The sequence below is a fragment of the Pteronotus mesoamericanus genome, unplaced genomic scaffold (genome assembly GCF_021234165.1).
Source record: "Pteronotus mesoamericanus isolate MK-2021 breed Mesoamerican mustached bat unplaced genomic scaffold, CSHL_Meso_final scaffold_54, whole genome shotgun sequence".
Classification (NCBI taxonomy): domain Eukaryota; kingdom Metazoa; phylum Chordata; class Mammalia; order Chiroptera; family Mormoopidae; genus Pteronotus; species Pteronotus mesoamericanus.
In genome coordinates, this window is record NW_026555321.1 from 30286086 (window position 1) to 30310297 (window position 24212).

General features: G+C 37.2%; 1 protein-coding gene and 1 pseudogene across 1 annotated transcript in view; one reads left to right on the top strand and one right to left on the bottom strand.

Moving 5' to 3' along the window:
- Positions 1–24212, bottom strand: part of SYN2 (synapsin II) — a 198822-nt gene that overhangs the window by 84678 nt on the left and 89932 nt on the right. The window lies entirely within an intron of this gene.
- On the top strand, positions 20243–20639 carry LOC129088270 (golgin subfamily A member 7-like; annotated as a pseudogene).

The window sequence follows — 24212 nt, forward strand, 5'->3', positions numbered from 1 at the left end:
TCCCTGCTGGCCAATGGAAATACAGCATCTTCACAAAATCCCTAGTTTCCAGTCTAGAAATATGAATAAGGCAAAATTTTTCATTTCCTTTTTGCCCAGTTCAAGAAGATTCACAGTTTCTGCTGTCTGGGGGCTATCAATTCACTATTGCTACTCTTTGATTTATATAGGCCACCTCTAAAAAAACCAAACAAAGAAGAAAAAGAGCTGCTGTAGCCCCTCAGATCAGCTAAGAAGCTCAGTCTATCTTTTCTGGATTTATCATTAATCCCCTGATCCTGACTCAATGACTTAGTTGGGGCCCTGACACTATTAGCTGAGAAATGTGTAGTTAAAAAGAGAGACATTCCCCTCAAAGTGAAGTAACAATCTCAACTTAATTCTTTAAAAATTAGTGAATATTTATTTTATGCTACAGATGTACTGTACTAGATGGGTATATAGAGATGCGCAAGTCTAGACACTGCTCTAAGGAAGCCAACAATTACCCCACTTATCAAAAGTTCACAGAATGTCCACTATGTAAGACTTACTACTCTTATTGCTCATATTGCTCTATGCAGCAGTAATTTATTCCTTTGAATACAAGAGTTGGTTTGTGTAGTCTCCATTGATGGACAGCTAGGATGTTTCCAGTTTGGAGCTATTATGAATAAAGTTGCTATCAACATTCTTGTATGAGTCTTTTTTGTAAATATACATTGGTTTCATTTTTATTTTATTGTGTACTGACCCTAACCACAGAGTAGGCTTTTCAAGTTCATAAGAAAACTATTTGATCTAAGATCTATTGACTACAGGAAAAATATTAAAGAATTATAATTTAATCAAAAGAATGCTGAACCTCTAATGAGAATAACTTAGCTCTAACTGAATTGTGTGAACCCTCAGTAAGTCATTAATCTCTCTGAGAACCTCAGTGTCCTTATCTGTAAAATAAAATATTACTGGCCATCTTCTTAATAAAAGAATAAGATTAGTTGTAAAAACACTTTACAAATTGTAAAGTGAAAACAAAAGATACAGGTGAGAATATGTTTCTCACACTAGGGTAATGTGTACTTCTACCTAGGTGAAGTAGTAGGATGTAATAAATAGTTTTTTTGTTCTCACCCAAGGACATGCTTATTGATTTTTAGAGAGGGGAAGAGAGGGGGAAGAGAGGGGGAGAGAGAGGGAAAGGAACATCGATGTGAGAAACATCAACTGGTTACCTCTTGTACATACCCCAAATGGCACTGAACCTACAACTCCTGGTACCTTGACCAGGAATGAATCTGAGACCTTTTGGTTTATGGGCCATGCCCCAAGAAACTGAGCCACACCAGCCAGAGCAAAAGTAGTATTTTTTTAAAAAGAGGGAGAGAAGATATTTCACAGATGATATGATTTTAAATATAGCAAACTAAAAAATCCACACAAAAAAACTTAGAGCTAATAAACTCAGCAAAGTTGAAGGGTGTAAGATCAACATGCAAAATCAATATTTCTATACACTAACAATAAACAATGTGAAAAGAAAATTAAGAAATCAATTCCATTTCTAAAACAGCATAAAAAATCATACTTAGGAATAAATTTAACTAAGGAGCAGCAAAACTTGTATACCAAAAACTATAAAAGCATTACTGAAAGAAATTAAAGACAAACAAAAGAAATGGAAAGACAGTATTCTTTAGGTGGCCACACTCCACAAATTATTCTATAGATTCAATGCAATTCCTACCAAAAACCTAATGCTTTTCTTCAGAAATGAAAAGGCTGATCCAAATGTTTACATGGAATTTCAAGGGACTATGAATAGCTAAAATAATACTGAAAAAGAAGAACAAAGTGGGAGGGCTCACAATCCAACTTACTACAATGCCATAGTAATCAAGACAAGTGTAGTACTGACATAAAAAAAGACACATAGATCAATGGAATATAGTGGAAAATCCAAAAATAAATCTATACACCTATGGTTAATTGATTTTAGATAATGGTGCCAAAACAATTCAATGGAAGATATAATAGTCTTTTTAATAAATGGTGCTAAGATAATCAGATAGCCATTCACATGCAAAAGAATGAAGTTGTACCCTTGCCTCACATTATATACAAAAATTAACTCTAAATGGATCATAGCCTTAAATGTAAGATATAAAATGAAACTGCTAAAAAAAAAATAGGGGATAATCTTCATGACCTTGGATTAGGCAATGGTTTTTAAATATAGACCAAAAGCACAAGTAACCAAAGAAAAAAATAAATTAAACTTCATTAAGAACTTTTGTGGATCAAGGAAATAAATACACAACCAACAGAATGGGAGAAAATATTTGCAATGTATATCTAATAAGGGTCTGGTTTCCAGAATATATTTTAAAAACACACACACACACACATACAACTCTTACAAGACTTCTGGCCAACATGGAGGCCTAGGCAGACCCACTTCACCTCCTCACACAACCATAAGAAAGATCACAATTAACCTCAAAACAAAATATAACCAGAATGGCCAGGAAATTGAACTGTATGGAAATCCAACAACCAAGGATTTAAAGAAGAAATATTTATTCACACAGGTAGGAGGGGTGGAGATAGGGAGTTGGGGCAGAGAAGATGTGGGGTGAGGTGGTGGCAGGGGCAGCTAGCAGAATGGGCAGTCCCACCTTCATGTGTGGTAAATAAAAACAAGGAAGGACACTTCGGGATGAGGCATCCAAGCCCCAGGCCAGACTGTGCAGCCCAGGTTTCAGCACTAGGAATAATAAAGCCTCATAACTTCTAGCTGTAAAAATCAGTGGGGGTTGGGGTGGCAGAAGAAACTGCCAGTCTCTCAGGAGAGTCCATTTAAAGGACCTGTATAGCCCTACAACATATGCAAATCCACCCACTCTGGGATTCAGCACTAGGGCAGCTGCTAGAAGGGCGCCAGTTGCATATGGGAAGTTGGGGAAGTGACTGGAAACTTCCAGTGATGAGAGCCGAGCAAGTGACATTGTTCCCTCTCTGACCCCTTCCCCCATATACAGCGTCACAAAGCAGCAAAGCCAGTTGTACCACTCTGGTGAACACCTAAGGCTCTGCCCCTTACAGTATAATAGATATGCCAAGGTGAGTCAAAGCAGCTCTACCTAATACACAGAAACAAACACAGGGAGGCTGTCAAATTGAGGAGACAAACAAATATGGCCCAAATGAAAGAACAGATCAAAACTCCAGAAAAAGAACTAAATGGCACAAGATAACCAATCTATCAGATGCAGAGTTCAAAACACAGGTGATAAGAAAACTTAGAGATCTCACTGAGTACAGCAAATGCATAAGGGAAGAAATGAAGGTTACACTAAGTGAAATAAAGAAAAATCCACAGGGAACCAACAGTGAAGGGAAGGAAGCCAGGGTTCAAATCAACAATTTGGAATATAAAGAAGAAATAAACAGTCAACCAATGCAGAATGAAGGAACTAGAATTCCAAAAAATGAGGAGAAAATAAGATGACTCTGGGACATCTCCAAACGTGCCAACATCTGAATCACAGGGGTGCCAGAAGGAGAAGAGGGAGAGCAAGAAATCGAAAACTTATTTGAAAAGAATGATGAAAGAAAATTTCCCTAAGTTGGCAAAGGAAGTAGACATACAAGCCTAGGAAGCACAGAGAATCCCAAACAAGAACAAGTTGGACCCAAAGAGGGCAACACCAAGATTCATAATTAAAATGCCAAAGGTTAAAGATAAAGAGAAAATCTTAAAAGCAGCAAGAGAAAAGGAGAGAATTACCTGCAAAGGAGTTCCCATAAGACTATAGGCTGTTTTCTCAAAAGAAATTTTGCAGGCAAGAAGAGACTGGTAAGAAGCATTCAAAGTGATGAAAAGCAAGGACCTACAACTAAGATTACTCTACCCAGCAAAGCTATCATTTAGAATGGAAGGACAGATAAAGTGCTTTCCAGACAAGGTAAAGCTAACGGAGTTCACCATCACCAAGCCCTTATTATACAAAATGTTAAAGGGACTTATCTATGAGAAAGAAGATCAAAACTATGAACAGTAAAATACAACAAACTCACAACTGTCAACAACAGAATCTAAAAAAACAAAACAAAGCAAACAACTAGAATAGGAACAGAATTACAGAAACATAGCTGGCATAGAGGATCATCAGTGGAGAGGGGGAAGTGGTAGACCCAAAGAATTTATATGCACGACCATGGACATGAACTAAAGTGGGGGATTGCTGGAGGGAATGGGGGCACCAGGTAGGGGGGGGAAAAGGGGTAAATTGGGACAACTGTAAAAGCATAATCAATAAAATATACTTACCAAAAAACCTCTTACAACTCAACAACAAAAGACAAACAACCCAATTTTTAAAAATGGATAAGAGACTTGAATTGACATTTCTCCAAAGAACAATACAAATGACCAACAAGCACATGTTATAACATCAATTATTAGGAATATGCAAATCACTCTCATTAGGATGCCTATAATGAAAAAGATGGACACTAACATGTGTTGGCAAGCTTATGTAGACATGGAAACTCTCATACATTGCTGCTAGGAATATGAATTGATGCAGTGCCGTGAAAAAGTTTGGTAGTTTCTCAAAAAGTTAAAGACAGAGTTAGGCTATGACTTGGAATTCTACCCCTTGGTATATACACAAAAGAATTGAAAACAAGTTTTGAGTAAACATGAATGTTCATAGCAGCACTGTTTCTAGTAGGGAGAAGATGGAAACAGCCCTAACATACATCAGGTAATGAATAGATAAACAAAATATAGTATATCTACACCATGAAATATTATTCAGCCATAAAAAGGAATGAAGTATTGATACATGCTACAACATGGATGAACCTTATAAACATGCTAACTGAAAAAAGTCAGACACAAGAGACCAAACTGAGTGATTTCACTTATATTAAATATCTAAAATAAGCCAATCAATAAAAACAGAAAGCAGTTCTGTAGTTGCCAGGGCCAGGGTATGAGGAAATGGGGAGCAAATGATTAATGGGTACAGGGTTTCCTTTTGGAGTATTAAAATGTAATAGAATTAAATAGTGGTGATGGATGCACACACTGTGAAACCATTGTGTACTAAATGCCACAGAGTTGTACAGTTTAGAATGGCTAAAATGGTGAACTTTATAGTATGTGCATTTTACCTTAAATTTTTTTTAAAAAAGAGGACAGGTGAATGTGTCCTGTCTTTCTGAAGCATTTCTTTTACTTAAAGGAGCTTTTTTCCTTTTTCTTTCAAAGAACTTTACCATAAACTATACAAATATTATGGTTGTAGAATGAAAATTTTACATATATTTAGAAATTAAAACAGAAGACTTCAAAATATTTCAAGTTAAGGCCAGCAGCTATTTGGGTTACATATGCACTATCTTATAGGAGTACCTTAGTGGAAAAAATACTGCATGAAGATATCAATGCAGAGAAATAGAATGTCAACCTGGGCCACAATCATTCCTAAATAGTGGAAGAGAGAAGGGTGAAATACTTATTTAGGATGATAGGCTAAGATCACACAGCTTAGAACTTGCACAAAGCCCTTTGCACAAGAAAGCCCTGTCACTCAGAACTGTTACTAATTACCCCTTTGACAGTTCTTCTATTCACTTAAGGCCCAAATGAAATCTTTTCTACTCTACAAAGCCTTCCCTGGTCATTAGAAGCCATGGTGATCATTCCTCTCGGGACCACCACAGAACTTACTGTTTTTACCACAGGCATATACCATATACTAACTTGATATGACTTAACTCTTAAAAATATTTTTTAAAAGTGCATTGCAAAATATCTGTAGAGGTTCCTAAGGCATAATGAAATAGCTTTCACTTGAATGAAAAAAGAAATAGGTTCATATTTCAGTCTGCTGTTCCTTAGTAGTATGCTATGGTCCTGGCTAAACATCTCTCTTCCAGCTTTAGAGTTCTCACCTACAAAAATCTATGTAGTAATAACAGGGACTATAGGGGTTACTGTGATAAATAAAAGAGAATTTTGTACATTTTGCAAACTGCCAAATACTGTACAAATGTGAGACATTTTTAATACTTACATTTTAATGAGTTAACAGTCCTGTAACTTCACCATAAATTTTTTGAAAGTACAACCTATATATGCGTTCTCCACAGCTGCAAGCTGTGTCTGGGCACAGTGTAGGCACTTCCAATTGGTGAAATAAATTTAAACCGAACTTAAAGTTTAGTTGACACAGGCAGTTAAAAATGCTGAATGAAGGATTAAAATGAACTGACTGTGAGGTTGCCAGGAATGCCTCAAAGACAAAAGAGTTGACCCAAGAAGTAGAACAATGGGGAGGGGGTGGCACATAGTCAACCTGCAGCATGATATATTTTACTGTCCTTGTACACAGGTACTATGCTTTCAGATCCCCAGAAGGTTGGACCTTTCTTCTCATATAGACTCCAAGCACCTCTAGAAAGCCCCTCCTTAAATTACATCACTCTCATGTTTTTCAGCATTAAACCTTGTTCCTCCTCTTAGATAGATTCTAAGGAGACAACGTGTATCAACAATTGCCCAAGGGTCTTATCTAGGAGTTTCTCCCAAAGTCTCCAAAGTAGATGGTTGGGAAAAATAGCTCCTAAACTGATTATATCTTAAAAACCAACCCAACAAAATTTTAAAAAAAATAATCAGTAAATAATTTATTACAGAGGCAGGCCCCCCCTTGGAACACACATTTCAATAGTACAGATGCTAAAAAAGATGACAGTTCACATTGAAGTCTGAGGACCTAATGATAGCTCTAACTCCTGAAGGGAGTAGGGGAGATAAGAACAGCCTTTACTTAAAAGACAGACTACGTATACAAAGGAAAAATGAAACTGAAGTTGGAAAGAGTTATCTTGTGACATTCTTTAAACAAAAAAACTAGTATATATGCTTTAGGTCAAAGCCTTCTTCCCACTCCTATTCTCAAACTGAAGTCCAGTCAATGTTAAAGGTATGGCCATCTTCAGGAAAAACAGGCTGATGGCTTGCAGTAGCTAGGTGATTTTTATCAGTATGTTAAGAACTGTATTATAGTGAGAAAAGCACAGAAAGTGAGAAATAAGACATCTGGATTATTTTCATCCAAACGATGTCACCAACTCACTATCCTGAACAAGTTTCTTCAATCCCATAGACTCAGATTCTCTGACTGTAATATGGTAATTCAACCAGATGATGCCTAATGCTACTTCTAATAAAAGTACTCTATAATGCTCCTAAAACTTGGTCTTGGTTTCTTAGATAAGAAGAATATCAGCTTTACAAAAACTGTGTTCTATGAGATTTATTGGGTATTCTACAGCAGGACTTCTATAGTTAAATGACTTTAGGAAATGGTGAGTTAAAAACTATACTTGCACTGAAAGGTCAGAAATGATAAATAAGTCATATTACTCCTCCTTACATGGTATTCTTTTAAATACAGTACCATATTCTAGAAGCCTTACATGAATCATCTCAGATGGGAATGATCTCTCTGTGTGACCCTTAGTAACTGAGCTAAGCAGAGAATTACATTACCCTGCCTGATTACAGTGACATCATTACAGAGACAGGCTCTCTGATAAGTGTCTGCTAATCTATTTTTTGAGCAGATAGTCCAAAATAACTAAACAAATGTCATTAAAATGCAAGGACATCCATCACTCAAAACTACAGGTTAAAAGCTACTCAAGCAGGAAGGAAAGCATTATTAACATTAGTCCCAGGGTAATAGGTTTATAATTCCAAAGATAAATTTCTGTTAAGAGCTATTGCTCACATCCATTTAGATACCAGGAGGAAATGATTAGTTCCTTTTATGCCTCACTTCAAGTGTGTTTTCCTTTAGTTGGAATACTTCTGCTGGGTATCTGGAATCAAAATAAGGTATATGGTTATGCGAAATAGTATGTTTGAATAGTTGAATAATATATAAAATAGCAGCATTGGACATTGGAATGAATGTAAAAGATTAACTAATCCAACATGTCCTTATCCCTAAAACACACATACACACAGCCTTCTAGCTAGCAGTAAGATTTTAAATCTCATACATAAATTCAAACATTAATTTTTAGTCACTAAGGATATAAACATCAGTATTTACTAAGTGTTACGATGTGCAAGGCATTAATCTGTCTTCAAGACCTTATGATCTAGCAAATACAAATGTGGTAGGCAAAATTCTAAGATTTCCCAACCAAATCCCAGGATTGTTGAGTATGATGAATTTTATACCCATTGATAGGTTATAATAATGCACAATTAATTTCATTTCATTTTTTAATGGGTAGGATGAATTAACATCATTTAAAAAAATATTGTTCAAATACATTTGTCTCCATTTACCTGCCATCACTTTCCCCTGACCCTCTGAACCCCACCTCCCTACTTCAGTCCCTCCCCACCTTGGCTCTGTCCATGTGTCCAACATACCTGGTTCTTGATTTGACCCATCCCCTTCTTTTCCCTGCTACGCCCCTCCCTCCTTCCCTATTGCTTCTGTTGGTTTCTTCTTTCTTTCAATGTTGTTGGTCATATTTTCCTTGCCTGCTTGCTTTGTTGATTAGGTTCCACTTATAGGTGAGATCATAGGATATTTGTCACTTACCCACTTAGCATAATGCTCTCCAGTTCCATCCATGCTGTCGCAAAGGATAGTAGCTCTTTCTTTCTTCCTGCTGCATAATATTCCATTGTGTAAATGTACCATAGTTTTTTGATCCACTCATTTACTGATGGGCACTTAGGTTGCTTCCAGCACTTCGCTATTGTAAATTATGCTGCTATGAACATTGGGGTGCACAGGTTCTTTTGAATTGGTGTTTTGGGATTCTTAGGGTATAACCCCAGCAGTGGAGTCTCTGGGCCAAAAGGCAATTCCATTTTTAGCTTTTTGAGGAAATCCCAAACTGTTTTCCACAGTGGCTGCACCAGTCTGCATTCCCACCAACAGTGTACTACGGTTCCCTTTTCTCCACAGCCTCGCCAGCACTTGTTGTTTGTTGGTTTATTTATGATGGCCATTCTGACCGGTGTGAAGTGGTATCTCGTTGTGGTTTTAATGTGCATTTCTCTGATGGCTAGTGATGCTGAGCATCCTTTCATATGTCTCTGGGCCCTGTGTATGTCTTCCTTGGAGAAGTGTGTGTTCAGGTCCTTTGTCCATTTTTTAATTGGATTGTTTGTCTACCTGGACTGGAGTCACGTGAGTTCTTTATATATTTTGGAGATCAAACCTCTGTCTGATGTATCATTGGCAAATATATTTTCCCACACAGTCGGCTCCCTTCTCATTTTGCTGATGTTTTCTTTATTTGTGCAGAAGCTTCTTATTTTGATGAAGTCCCATTTGTTTATTTTTTCCTTTATGTCCCTTGCTGTAGGGGACAGATCAGTGAAAATATTGCTGCGTGGGATATCGGAGAGTTTCCTGCCTATGTTCTCCTCGAGGACTTTTATGGTGTCGTGACTTATATTTAAGTCTTTATCCATCTTGAATTTATTTTTGTGTATGGTATCAGTTGGTGGTCGAATTTCAATGTTTTGCATGTAGCCGTCCAGCTCTCCCAACTGCATTTGTTGAAGAGGCTGTTATTACTCCACTTTATGCTTCTGTCCCCTTTGTCAAATATTAGTTGCCCATATAGACCTGGGCTTATTTCTGGGCTTTCTATTCTGTTCCACTGGTCTAGGGGTCTGTTCTTGTGCCAGGACCAGATTGTTTTGAGCATAGTAGCTTTGTAATATAGTTTGATGTCCTGTATTGTGATCCCTCCTACTTTGTTTTTCTTTCTCAAAATTGCTGTGGCTATTCGGGGTCGTTTATGGTTCCATATAAATTTTTGAAATGTCTGTTCTACTTCTGTGAATTACATCATTGGTATCTTAATAGGGATTGCGTTGAATCTATAAATTGCTTTGGGTAGTATGGACATTTTGATGATGTCAATTCTTCCAATCCATGAGCATGGTATACGCTTCCATTTATTTGTGCCTTCCTTAATTTCTTTCTTCAGTGTTGTAATAGTTTTCTGCGTACTGGTCTTTTACCTCCTTGGTTAAGTTTATTCCTAGGTACTTTATTTTTCTTGTTGCTATAGCAAAGGGGATGTTTTTCCCTGATTTCTGCTTCTGGTATTTCATTGTTGAAATACAAAAATGCCTTTGATTTCTGAATAGTGACTTTGTGTCCTGCTGTTTTGCCAGATTCACTTATTAGGTTGAGTTGTTTTTTGGTGGAGTCTATGGGGTTTTCTGTGTACACCATCATGTCATCTGCAAACAGTGATGGTTTTACTTCCTCCCCTCCAGTTTGGATGCCTTTTATTTCTTTTTCTTGTCTGATCACTGTGGCTAGGACTTCCAATAATATGTTGACTAGAAGCGGTGAAAGCGGTCTTGTTGCCGATCTTAGAGGGAGAGCTTTTACTTTTTCCCGTTGAGTATGATGTTGGCTGTAGGTTTTGCATATATGGCCTTTATTATGTTGAGGCATGCCCCTTTATTCCCACTCTGCTGAGTGTTTTAATCATAAATGGGTGCTGTACCTTGTCAAATGCTTTTTCCGCATCTATTGAAATGATCATGTGGTTTTTGTCATTCCTTTTGTTTATGTGATGAATTACACTTATTGATTTGCAAATATTGACCCATCTTTGCATCCCGGGGATGAATACCACTTGATCATGGTGGATGACGACCTTGATGTATTGCTGGATGTAGCTTGCCAATAACTTTGTTGAGGATCTTAGTGTCTACGTTCATCAGCGATATTGGCCTGTAGTTTTGTTTCCTGGTTGTGTCTTTTTCTGGTTTGGGGATTAGGATGATGCTGGCCTCATAAAAAGAGTTTGGGGGCCTTCCCTCTTCTTGGATTTTTTGGAAAAGTCTGAGAAGGACAGTGATTAGTTCTTCCTTAAATGTTCTGTAAAATTCTCCTGTGAAACAGTCCAGTCCAGGGCTTTTTTGTGCTGGGAGTTTTTTGATTATCGCTTCAATTTCACCAGCTGTTAACAGTCTGTTCAGGCTTTCTAGTTTTTCTTCATTCAGTGTTGAAAGGTACTACTTTTCTAGAAATTTGTCCATTTCATCAAGGTTTTAAAATTTGATAGCGTGAAGTTGTTCATAGTAATTTTTTATAATCCTTTGCATTTCTGTGGTATCAGTTGTTATTTCTCCTCTTTCATTTCTGATAGTCTTTATTTGGGTCCTCTCCCTTTTTTTCTTGATGAGTCTGCTTAAAGGCTTGTCGATTTTGTTTACCTTTTCAAGGAACCAGCTCCTGGATCGGTTGACCCTTTGAATTGTTCTTTCAGTCTCTATGTCATTCAAATCTGGTCGGATCTTGATTATTTCCTTTCTTCTACTTGCTCTGGGCTTCATTTGTTGTTGTTTCTCCAGTTCTTGAAGCTGGAGGGTTAGGTCGTTCATTTGAAATGTTTCTATCTTTTTTTAGGTAGGCCTGTATTGCCACGAACTTCCCTCTCAGCACTGCTTTTGCTGTGGCCTGTAGGTTTTGGACTTTTGAGTGTTCATTTTCATTTGTTTCCAGAAACTTTTTGATTTCTTCTTTGATCTCATTATTGACCCATTCATTGTTTAATAGTGTATCATTCAGTCTCCACGAGTTTGAATGTTCTTGAATTTTTTCCCTGAGGTTGGTTTCTAGTTTCAAGCCCTTGCGGTCCGAGAAAAAAGCTTCTTATGATTTCAATTGTCCTGAATTTGTTGAGGCTTGTTTTGTGTCCTATCATGTGGTCTATCTTTGAAAATGTCCTGTGTGCATTTGAAAAGAATGTGTATTTTTCTTCTTTGGGATGGAAGTTTCTATATATGTCAGTTAAGTCCATTTGATCTAATGCGTTATTCATTTCCACAATATCCTTGTTGGTGTTTTGTTTTGAAGATCTCTCCGTTTTTGAGAGTGGGGTGTTAAAATCCCCTCCTATAAGTGTGTTACTGTTTATATCTTTCCTGAAGTCCTCCAATATTTTCCTTATATATTTGGGTGCGCCAATGTTGGGTGCCTTTAGGTTTACAGTGTTTATGTCTTGATGGATTCTTCCTTAGAGTATTATGAAGTGTCCTTCTGGGTCTCTTTTTAAGGGCCTTGTTTTGAAATCTATTTTGTCTGATATAAGTATTGCTACCACTGGGTTGTTTTCCCTGTCCATTTGCTTGGAATATTTTTTTCCATCCCTTTGCTTTCAGTCTGTGTACATCCTGTGTTCTGAGGTGGGTGGGTCTCTTGTAGGCAGCATACGCGTGGCTCATGTTTTCTTATCCACTCAGCTATCCTATGTCTTTTGATTGGGGCATTGAATCCGTTGATATTTAAAATTATTATTGATAGGTACTTTTTCATTTTTTCCCTTTGTACCTGTGAGCCTCTCTTTCTCACTCTTTTTTCATCTTCTTAAAGCAGTCCCTTTAGTATATCTTGTACTGCTGATTTGGTGGAGGTGTATTCTTTTAGCTTTCTTTTTTCTGGGTAAGTCCTTACTTCACCTTCCATTTCAATTGAGAGTGTTGCTGGGTAGACTAGTCTTGGTTGCAGGCCCTTGCTTTTCATTATTTGGAATATTTCTTGCCACTCCCTTCTGGCTTGTAGTGTTTCTGTTGAGAACTCAGCTGCTAGCCGTATCAGGGCTCCCTTATATGTTACTACCTGTTCTCCCTTGCTGCCTTTAGGATTCTCTGTTTGTCTTTGACATTTGCCATTTTAATTATGACGTGTCTTGGAGCGGGCCTCATTGGGTTCCTCTTGAATGGGACCCTCTGGGCTTCCTGGACTTGCGTGACTTTTTCTCTGCTCAAATTAGGGAAGTTTCCATCATTACTTTTTCAAACAGGTTCTCTATCCCGTACTCCTCTTCTTCTTCTGGTATCCCTATTATACAGATTTTATTACGTTTCAGGTCGTCCTGCATTTCCCTGAATGCCTCTTCATTCGTTTTGAGTCTTTTCATTTTCTTGCTCTTTCTGGGAGCTCTTTTCTACCTTGTCCTCCAGCTCACTGATTCAATCCTCAGCTTCATCTGGGCTGCTTTTGATTCCTTCTACTGTGTTCTTCAATCAGAAATTGTATTCTTATTTTCCCCTTGTGTCTTATTGATAGTTTCTATGTCCTTTTTCATGCTGATATAGTTTGCAGTAAGTTCCTCATAGTTTCCCTGTAGTTTTCGGTAATTCTCTTTGAGCTCCCTGAGCTCCCTGAGCTTCCTTAGAACCGTTGTTTTGAACTCAGTATCTGATAGTTTACTTGCCTCTATTTCATTCAGTTCTCTTTGTGGGGAATCCTCCTTTCCCTTCGATTGGGAGGTGTTTCTTTTTCTTCCCATTATTTGTGAGACTCTTGTTTTTTGCTTCTGCTTCTTAAATTCATCTGTCTTGACTTCCTGACTTTGTGGTGTGAACTTCTACAGTAGGAGACTGCTTTTTTGTTTTTTTCTTTCTGGATCTTCCTCTGATGATGTCAGCTGTTGATCCCGTCTGACCGTAGTCAGTCTTTAAGAGACTTGCAGGAATCTGTTCATGTCTGTCTTCTCTAGTTGTTAATCTAGTCATTCTGCCCTCAGCAGTAAGGCTTAGGCGCTACCGGGTGGGGCAGAGTCCTTCCTGTGGGTGTGGTTATTGTGTCCTTTCACACTGCTGCTACTCAGGTGAGTAGTCTGCCTGAATAAGATGGCTGCTGCCATATGGGAGTGGAGTCAGGACTGGGATCCCCCTGGTTACTCCCTCAGTTCTCTCCCCAAGTCTCCATCTCCAGACTCACCCCAAGCATCTCTGGACCACTGCATCTCTTTTAGCCAAGGATCTATCTTTGTGACTGCCAGTCTGCATTCAGCACCTGGGCCTGCGGAACACTGGGTGGGGACAGAGCCTCCTGGGGGTGGGGCTATCATGTCCTTTCACACTGCTGCCACTCAGGGGAGTGGTCTGCCTGAACAAGATGGCAGCAGTTTGTGCTAAAGCCAATTCCTCTGTCTGTCCGAGGTTCCAAGGCTCCTAACCTAATCGCACAAACCCTTTAAAAGCAAAGAGGTTCTCCAGCTGATGGCAAAGAGAAAGTCAGAGATTTGAAGCACAAGAAATATTCAACCTGCCACCGCTGACTTGAAGATTGAGAAGGTCACATGTTAAGGAACAGGGGAAGCCTCTAGGAGGTGAGAGTGGCCCTTGGCTTACAGCTAGCAAGGGAACAGGGACCTCAGTCCTATAACCATACAAGATTGAATTCTGCCAAAAAGAATGAAATTGAAAGATTTTTTTTTGTTTGCATCTCCAGATGAGAACTCAGCCCAACCAACATCTTGATTTTGACCTCATGACACTCTAGAAAGTGAACCCAGCCTCATTTATGTTAGACTAATGACCTACATATCTGTGACCTAATGAGTGTTGTTTTGAAGCAATAGAAAATTAATACTACATATTATGCTAAGTGAAATAAGTCAGACAGAGAAAGTCAAATACCATATATGGTATTCACTTATATATGGAATCTTAAGAGCAAAATAAATGAACAAACAAAATAGAAACAGACTCAAAGATACAAAAAACAACAGACTGACGGTTTTTGAGGGGAGGGGGTTGGGGGCTGGGTCAAAAGTGTGAAGGAATTAAAAATGACAAATTGGTAGTCACAAAGTAGTCATGAGGATGTAAAAACTACATCGTAGGGAATATAGTCAATAATACTGCAATAACTATATATATAGTACCAGGAGAGTACTTGAAATATCAGGGAGAATGCTTTGTAAAAATATTGTCTAACCACTATGCTGTACACCTGAAACTAATATAAAATAATATTGAATGTAAACTGTAATTGAAAAATAAAGTTTCCTTTATTTAAAAAATAAAAATGAAACTAATTCCACAAACCATGTCCATAGGAATTGTACGAGTTTATAGTTCTATTAAGGTGGCAAGGTGAGTCTGGGATAACACAGCCCCACTTCAAACCAGGCTAGAAAAGTTTTTTCTATATTATACTAGAGTTCATATGTTTTCCAGAAATCCTGAGAAAAAATTCCATGTGAGGCTATGTGAATTCTGCAGTGAAAATTCTTTGAGAATACTATGCACTGTTTCATTAATGCTCCTGATGCTTTCCTTATATATAAAGCATCAGAGCTTCCCTAGAGCAAGGCCGTTTTCTGATTAAGTCAAGTTTTCTTTCCTTTCCTGGGGTGCTACCCAGAACAAAAACCCCTAGAAGGCATGGATCCTCTCTTTTTCCTTCTTTCCCTTCTATTCTGTCATCCAAATATTTCTTAGATGTTCACTTTGTGCCAAATATTGTGTATAGATAAAAGACTGTTGTGACTCAGAGGAGATGAAGGTTGTTACTTCTCTCTATGTGGGTGTGGGGTATAATTGGAAAGGCCAAAATTTTCTTTTCTAGGCTTCTGGATATGCAAAGAGGTCTAAGTTTAGGGGTCAAGAGTGCTGAAGAAAGGGATCTACCCCAGAATTCCAGTGGCTGGATGCAAAGCTCTTATTTAACACTGCAGCTGCTGCATGAGCTGTCATTCTAGCTTAAACTTTATAAAGATAAAATCAGACTGCTCATACAATTCAATTATGTTATCAAAGACACAAGCAATTTCCTCTCATGGAAGGATCTGCAAATTTTGAAAATGGGTGAATTTCAAGGGGATAATCAAGGCTTCAGAAACAGTGATTATATGTATTGTGTTCACTTAGTGCTAATGCTCAAAATCAAGAAAAGATTTAAAACAAGAATCTGGTAGAGCCCATCTTATCTGTATCACCACCATCTCTTCCTTCTTAGTTGTTTTAGGTTTTGTTGTTTCATTTTGGCAAATGCTTCACATGTGCTTCAGAAGGATGCATATTCTCTAGTTGTTAGGTACAAGATCTATACATGTGCCTATTAAATCATGCACATTAATTATGTTGTTTTAATGTTCTACAACTTTACTGTTTTTTTATTCTTGACCTTCAAATAATTACGAAAAATACGTTGAAATCTCCTAATGAATATAGTGCATTCATAAATTTCTTCCTGTGCATCTTTGATTTTGATTATATATTTTGAGGCTATTTTCGAACTATTGAATATTTTGTCTTAAAATATACCTTGTCTGATATTAATATGGTTGTCCTAGCATTCTTTCTTCTTTCTAAACAGCTTTGTTGAGGTATTATTGCTACTTTAGCACTCTAATATTTAATGATTGTCTGATACATCATTTTTGGTATTTTTACTTTCATGATCTTAGTTTTTGGGTGTGTTTCTTGTATAAAGCACATAGTTAAATTATTTTAAAATCCTGCTTAATAATCTCTTTTAACTGGTACATTTTGGCACTCACATTTATTGGGATTACTGAGCTTTTCACGTGCCCTGTACATATTTTTCACTCTTTTCTTGCCCTTTTCTTTTTTAATTTGTTAATTTTCTCAGTTCTGTGCTGATTTAAAAGTTATATAATACTATTTCTTTTCTTTCAGTGGTTATTCTTTTTTTTAATTAATTAATTTATTTTTCCAAATACATTTGTTTCTGCCTTCCCCCCACCACTTTCCCCTGCCCCCAAAGCAATTTATAGATTCAACGCAATCCTTATTAAGATACCAATGACATATTTCACAGAAATAGAACAGACATTTCAAAAATTTATATGGAACCATAAATGACCCCGAATAGCCACAGCAGTTTTGAGAAAGAAAAACAAAGTAGGAGGGATCAAAATACCGGACATCAAACTATATTACAAAGCTGCTATACTCAAAACAATCTGGTCCTGGCACAAGAACAGACCCCTAGACCAGTGGAACAGAATAGAAAGCCCAGAAATAAGCCCAGGTCTGTATAGGCAACTAATATTTGACAAAGAGGGCAGAAGCATAAAGTGGAGTAATAATAGCCTCTTCAACAAATGCTATTGGGAGAGCTGGACAGTGGTTATTCTTTTTTTTTAAATTTTTTTATTTTTTATTGTATTTGAAAAAAATAAATAAATAAATAAATATTCTTGAAATTATATTGTTGACTTTAACTACCTTTGAAGTTCATTGATAGCATAATCCTCATCCCAAACAATGCAAGTACCTTGGAAGAGTGCTTCTCAATCTTTAGTGTGTACATTAATTGCCTGGGGAGTGTGTTAACATGTAGATTTTAATTCAGTAAGTGTGAGATGAGCCTGAAATTCTGTATTTCTAAGCTCCCAAGTGATACCATACTACTGAGAAGTAAAGCCTTAGAATTAGTTGGTAGACATTTGGGTTTTGTCCACTTTTGAGCTAATATGAATAATGTTGCTATGAGCATTTTTAATGTACAAATTTTTGTGTAGATATGTATCTTTAGTTCTCTTGCGTTTATACTGAAGAATGGAATTTCTGGGTCATATTGTAATTTCATTTAATCTTCTGAGGAACTGACAGACTTTTCTAAAGTGGTTGCAATATTTTACATTCCTAACAGCAGTGTATGAAGTTTACCATTTTTCCACCTCCTCACCAACACTTGTTATTTTCTATCATTTTTTATTATAACAGTACTAGATGGCATAATGATATCCCACTGTGGTTTTGATTTGCATTGCCCTGGTAAATGATGCTGAGCATCTTTTCACCTGTTTGTTGGACATTTGTATATGTTCTTTAGAGAAATGTCTTTAAATCCTTTGATAATTTTTTCATGGATTGTCTCTTTATTTTCAAGGTGTAAGTGTTCTTCATATATGGGGGGGACCTCAAAAAACCAGACTTTATTTATAAAAACTTGTGTATTTATTCTTACATGTTTAAACATCAATTACCTTCAAAGTATTCTCCATTTGATGCAATATACCTACTGGGACTTCTTTTACACTGCTGAAAACAGTTTCTGAACTTGTCACTTTTGCTGCTTCTTAGTGCTTCTGCTTTTTGTTTCACTTATTCCAACACTGGCAAAATATTTCCCTTTGAGGACTTTTTTAATTGAAGGCACAAAAATAAGTCAATCAGGTGAGATAGAGTGAATAGGGAGCATGACAGGGAGCGTGGGGCACAGGGGTCACACTGTTTTTGGTCACAAACTGCTGAACACCCATTGTGGTATAGGCAAGTGCACTCATAAATCACCCATCATGAAATGGGCAAACACAGTTGATATTCAAAAATTCACTGAAGATGAACAGAGGCCCTCACAACTACAATGCAGGCTGGTACATTGACACAGCTGGGTTCCAAGAACACTCACCTAGCAGTGGAAGCCTTTACTACAAGAGGCCTGTCCTCCAGAAGACAATTCCATTTTGGGAGGGGGCTCCTCCCTTTTATTTGGTTTAGTAGACCCTTATCAGATAAATGATTTGCAAATATTTTCTCTTATTCTGTAGGTTGTCCTTTTACTTTATTGATAGTGTCCTGTGAAGTGCAAACATTTTTAATCATGAAATTTATAATTTTTTTTCTTTTATTACTTGTGTTTTTGGTGTTTTATCTAAGAAATCATTGAATAAGTCAAGGTCACAAAGACCAATACCTATAGTCTCTTCTAAGCACCTTATAGTTTTAGCTCTTATATTTAATTCTATTATCCATTTTGAGTTAGCTTTTCATACAGTGTGAGGTAGAGGTACAATCTAATTATTTGCATGTGGATATTCTTTTGCTCCAGCACCATTTATTGAAAAGACTCTTCTTTACCCCATTTAATTTCTTTGGCACCCCTGTTGAAAATCAATTGACCAAAAATGTATGGGTTTATTTCTGGACAATCAATTCTATTTCACTCATCTATATGTCTATATTATGCCAGTAACATGTTGTTTTGATTACAGGAGCTTTGTAATTGAGCTTTGTAGTAACAAAAACCTGGAAATATGACTCTTCTAACCATTCCTTTTAAAATTACTTTGGCTGTTGTGGGTTCACTGAATTTCCATATGATTTTAAAAATCACTTGTTAATTCCTAGGGGGTGTGGATGGGGTAGGAAGGCCAAGTGAAATTTAGACATTGGACTGCATTGACTCTGCAGACTGATTTGGAGAGTAATGCCATATTAATAGCTCTAATCCATGAATATGGAATGTATTTCCATTTATTTAGATCTTCTTTAAACTCCTTGAAAAATGTTTTGTAGTTATCAGTGTACAAGTCTTGCAATCTTGTTAAATTTATTCCTAAGTATTTCATTCCTTTTGATGCTAATATATGTAGAATTATTCTCTAAATTTCATTTTCAGATTATCCGTTGCTAATATAATAGAAATACAAATGTATGTTTCCTTTCCAACATGATGCCTTTGTTTCTTTTTCTTGCCTAATTAGCTTGGCTAAAATCTCCTGTAAAAAGTTGATGGTGAGAGTGGTGATCCTTGTCATGTTCCTGATCTTAGAGGAAAAACTTCCAGTCTTTCACCATTACTGTAATGTTAGCTATAGGTTTTTTTATAGATGTCATCTGTAAGGTTGAGGAAGTTCCCTTTGACTTCTAGGTTGTCAAATGTTTCTATTGTGAAAAAAATGTTGACTTTTGTCAAATGTTTTTTCTGTGTCAAATGCTTTTTCTGTGACTGACTTTTGTACGTTGAACCAACCTTACATTCCTGGGATATATGCCACTTGGATCATGATGTATAATGCTTTTTGTATAGTACCGAATTCAATTTGCTATTATTATGTTGAGGGTGTTCGTAAGGAATATTGGTCTGCAGGGTTTTTTTGTAATGTGTTGTCTGGTTTGGGTATCAGCATAATACTGACCTCATAGAATGAGATTTAAAAATGTTTCATTCTCCTGGAAAGTATTATGTAAAGTGAAATAAGCCAGGGGGTGAAAGACAAATAGCATATGAATGGTCTTTTCAATAAATGGTGCTGGAGCAAAAGACTATCCACATGCAAATAATTAGATTGTACCTCTACCTCATACTGTATGAAAAACTAACTGTAATGGCTCTTCAATACTGATCAAGAAACCTAAAAGATTATTCCAAATTCATTTCAAACTTTGGTCCAACATTCCCTTCTCCCATATCCTAAATGTTCTACATGGTCAATCAATAAACATTTATTGTGCATCAACTGTGTAAAACATTTTGAAACATCACAGGGTGTAGAACACAATAATAAATGAAATATAGTCCCTTCCACCAAAAAACCTACAGACTGGCTGAGGACATAAGAAATAATACACAGAGGTGCAGTGCAACAGCAGCTGGAGGGCAGAGGAGGCAGAGTAGACAGTCTTGTCCTTGCCATGAGGCCACAGCAGGCGCCAGTGTTCAGGAAGATACTCATTCAGCAAGACTACAGCAGTGGCACAAGCTGCCAGTTCCAGATCAAGTTCCTGTGGAGTGGGAAACTTCACTTGAAAGACAGAAGCTTGAAGAAACGGTTCAAACTCTGAGTAACCTTTATGCAGAAGCACAGAAGCTCAGGGATCAATTATATCTTGAAGGTTGTTTAACTTGTTCAACAGCATACACCATCTCTTATGCATAGAAACTCATTACGAGAAGTTTCTAAAGAAAGTCTCCAAATACATTCAAGAGCAAAATGAAAAGATATATGCTCCCCTAGACCTTCTCCTGACAGATCCTACTGAAAGAGGGCTTGAGTTATTAAAATTACCATTTATAAAGACAGAAGCATGAAGAGTGGAGCATAAATCATGTAATTACAGGTTCCAGCTCCAGCTCTATATATCCACTGGCCAATCATGGAGTGCCCCCTACCTCCTCTCCAGAGCATCATTCCTTTGTATCTGCTGCCAGAGCTACAGTACCATTTACTCTATGCAGCAAGTCTGTTACTATAACATCTACCACTTAAAATATGCACTTCAGTCTACACTTTTATGTATGCTATTCTCTCTGCTTGGAATAATCAATCTCCTATCCACTTCCACTATAATCTCTTGCCTATCTCAAGAAATTTTACTCAACTTTTAAAGCCACTCAGATACGATCCCTTCAGATGGAATTACTTACTTGTTCCTCTGTGTTCCCCACACCTCTCTCTACAAGCCTTTCTCTCACTTATTATGATTAACTGCTCTGATATCTGTAGTCCCTACTAAAATGAGCTCTTGGAAAGCAGTGATTGTGTCTTAGCTATTTCTTAAAGAGCACACAGTTTTTTCTCTGTTTGGATCTAGACCCTAATTTATTTAGAAATTGTGTTTCAAAGCGGTGAGAAAAGCTCTGTTTAATAATGAGGAAGTTTATTTTTCATTATTTCCTCATTCGTGACCCTAAAAGTTCAAATTCCAAGAAGACTCTGACATGATATTAGACATATAAAGATGGTCTATTTGAAGGGAAAACCCAACTTTAAAAGAGGGTTTTCTTTGGCAAAAAATTACTGTATCTATAGTAATTTGTCTTAATTATCTGTCAAGGTGACATCTCCCTCTGTTGACAGTTAATATTTATTCTGCATAATTATTTTGTGATTTGGCCAAAGGAGTTCTGAAGCTCGAATCCAAAAGTTCTTTTTATCAGAAGGTTCAATGTTCCTTTTGCTATACCACACCTGACTCATAACCTCCAAGTAAGACTTTAAAGTAAATACTTTTATAGGCTGCTGCCTTACATTTATTTGACAGTTAAAACCTTTATTCCAATAAACAGCAGGCAGAGATGTTGAGTAAGGGGCAAGATATAGAGGCTAGACCACTGTTAAGGTTCCAGTAAGTCTTGAGGTTTTCTTACTTTTACAGAAGTGAATGCCCAGCATAAATAATACCCATAACCCAATGTAAATATAAAAACAAACAATTTTACCCAAATTAAGTACAAAGTAAGAGCCCTATGAAAAATCAAAAGACCTGGATTCAAGTCCCAGCTCTTCTGCTTGCATTAGAAATCATTTCAAATAAGTCACCTTTCCTGTCTAGTCACTTTTCTTTATTTTAAAATAAGGATAATATCACTTGCACTATGAGTATCAAAACAGACCTTGCATATGAAACTCTCTGAAGGAAATAAAGTTCTTCCACAACAAGAGGAAAAAACAAGAAAAGATATTTATTAAGAACTTATTGCCCTGGCTGGTATGGCTCAGTGGACTAAGTGCCAGCTTGCAACCCAAAAGGTTGTCAGTCAGGGCACATGACTGGGTTGTGGGCCAGGTCCCTGGTTGGGGATGTGCAAGAGGCGACCCGCCGATGTTCCTTTCCCTTTCTTTCTCCCTCCCCCTCTCTCTAAAAATAATTAAAATCTTTTTTAAAAAGAATTTATTATGTGCCAAGTGCTATGCTGTGTGCATATAAACACATACACACCTGTCTAGAAGGTATCCAGCCATGTAGTATAAAAAATGGTATGAATAAAGTCTAATCCAGAAAAGGCCCTCACTCCCTCCTATTCTATGAAGGCTGAGACAAGTGAGGAAGCTGTAGAAGAAAAGTTTGAATCTAACAGAGGTTGGTTCATGAGATTCAATGAAAGACGTCATCCCCATAACATAAAAGTGCAAGGTAAAGCAGCCATTGCTGCCATAGAAGCAGCAATGTTATCCAGAAGATCTAGCTAAGATAATTAATGAAGGTGATTATACTAAACAACAGATTTTTCAATGTAGACAAAATAGCCTCAAATTGGAAGATGCTACCCATGACTTTCATAGCAGTACAAAAGAAGTCAATGTCTGGCTTCAAAGCTTCAAAGAGCTTATGTAGCTGGTTACTTTAAGTTGAAGCCAATGTTTATTTACTACTCCAAAAATCTCAGCAACCTTAATAGTTATGCTAAATCTACTCTGCCTGTGCTCCATCAGTGAAACAATGAAGCCTCACTGGCAGCACATCTGTTTACAACACAGTTTTGAAATATTTTAAGCCCACTGTTGAGACCTACTACTCTGAAAAAAAAGATTCTTGACAAAATATTTCTACTCATTGACAACGCACCTGGTCACCCAAGATCTCTGATGGAGATGTACAAAGGGGTTAATATTTTCATGCCTGTTAACACAACATCCACATGCAGCCCATGGATCAGGAGTAATTTCTACTTTCAAGTCTTATTTTTTTAAAAAGTACATTTCATAAGGCTCCATCTACCATAGATATAATTCTTCTGATGGATCTGAGAAAATTAAATTAAAAACCTTCTGAGACCTGGCCAGTAGCTCAGTTGGTTGAAGCGTTGTCCCAGTATGCCAAGGTTGCAGGTTTGATCCCTGGTCAGGGCACATATGAGCATCAACCCATAAATAAATGAAGTAACAAATTGGTTTCTCTCTCTCCCCTCTTTCTCTCTCTCTCTAAAATCAATTTTTATAAACCTTCTGGAAAGGATTTGCCATTCTAGAAGTCATTAAGAACATTAGTTATTCATGGGAAAGGAGTCAAAATAACAACATTAGCAGGAGTTTGGAAGAAGTTGATTCAAACTCTCATGAAGACTCTGAGGAATTCATAACTTCATTGGAAGAAGTAACTAATGTGGTGGATATAGCAAGAGAACCAGAATTAGAAGTGGAGCCTGAAGATGTTACTGAATTGCTGCAATCTCATGATAAAACTTTAATAAGTGGGAAATTATTTTTTATGAAAGAGCAAAAAAAAAAGGTTGAGATGGAATCTGTTCCTGGTGAAGATGCTGTGAAGAATGTTGAAATGAAAAAGAAATATTTAGAATGTTAATAAACTTAGTAATAAACCAGCAGCGGTGTTTGAGAGGACTGACTCCAATTTTGAAAGAAATTCTACTGGGGGTAAAATGATGCCAAACTGCATTGCATACCACAGAGAAACTATTCATGAAGAGAAGAGCTGATCGATGCAGCAAACTTGTCTTATTTTAGGAAACTGCCACAGCCATCCAATCTTCAGCAACCACTACCCTGAACAGTCATCAGCCATCACCATCAAAGCAAGGCCTACCACCAGCGCAAAGATCACAACTCGCTGAAGGCTCAAATAAGGGTTAGCATTTTTTTAGCAATAAAATATTCCTAATATATAGAATTTATTTGGGTGACAGGGGTTAACAAAATTACAAGTTTCAAGTGTGGAATTCTATAACATATCATCTGTACACTGTACTGTGTGTTCACCACCCCAAGTCAGGTCTCTGTCCATCAGCATTTATCCTCCCATACCCTGCTCCACCTCCTCTCACCTCTCTCCACCCCCACCTCGTCAGTCACCATGCTGTTGTCCACTCTCATGAATTTTTTTCTTTCTTCCTCAATCCCATTCCATGAAGCTCCCTCCAGAC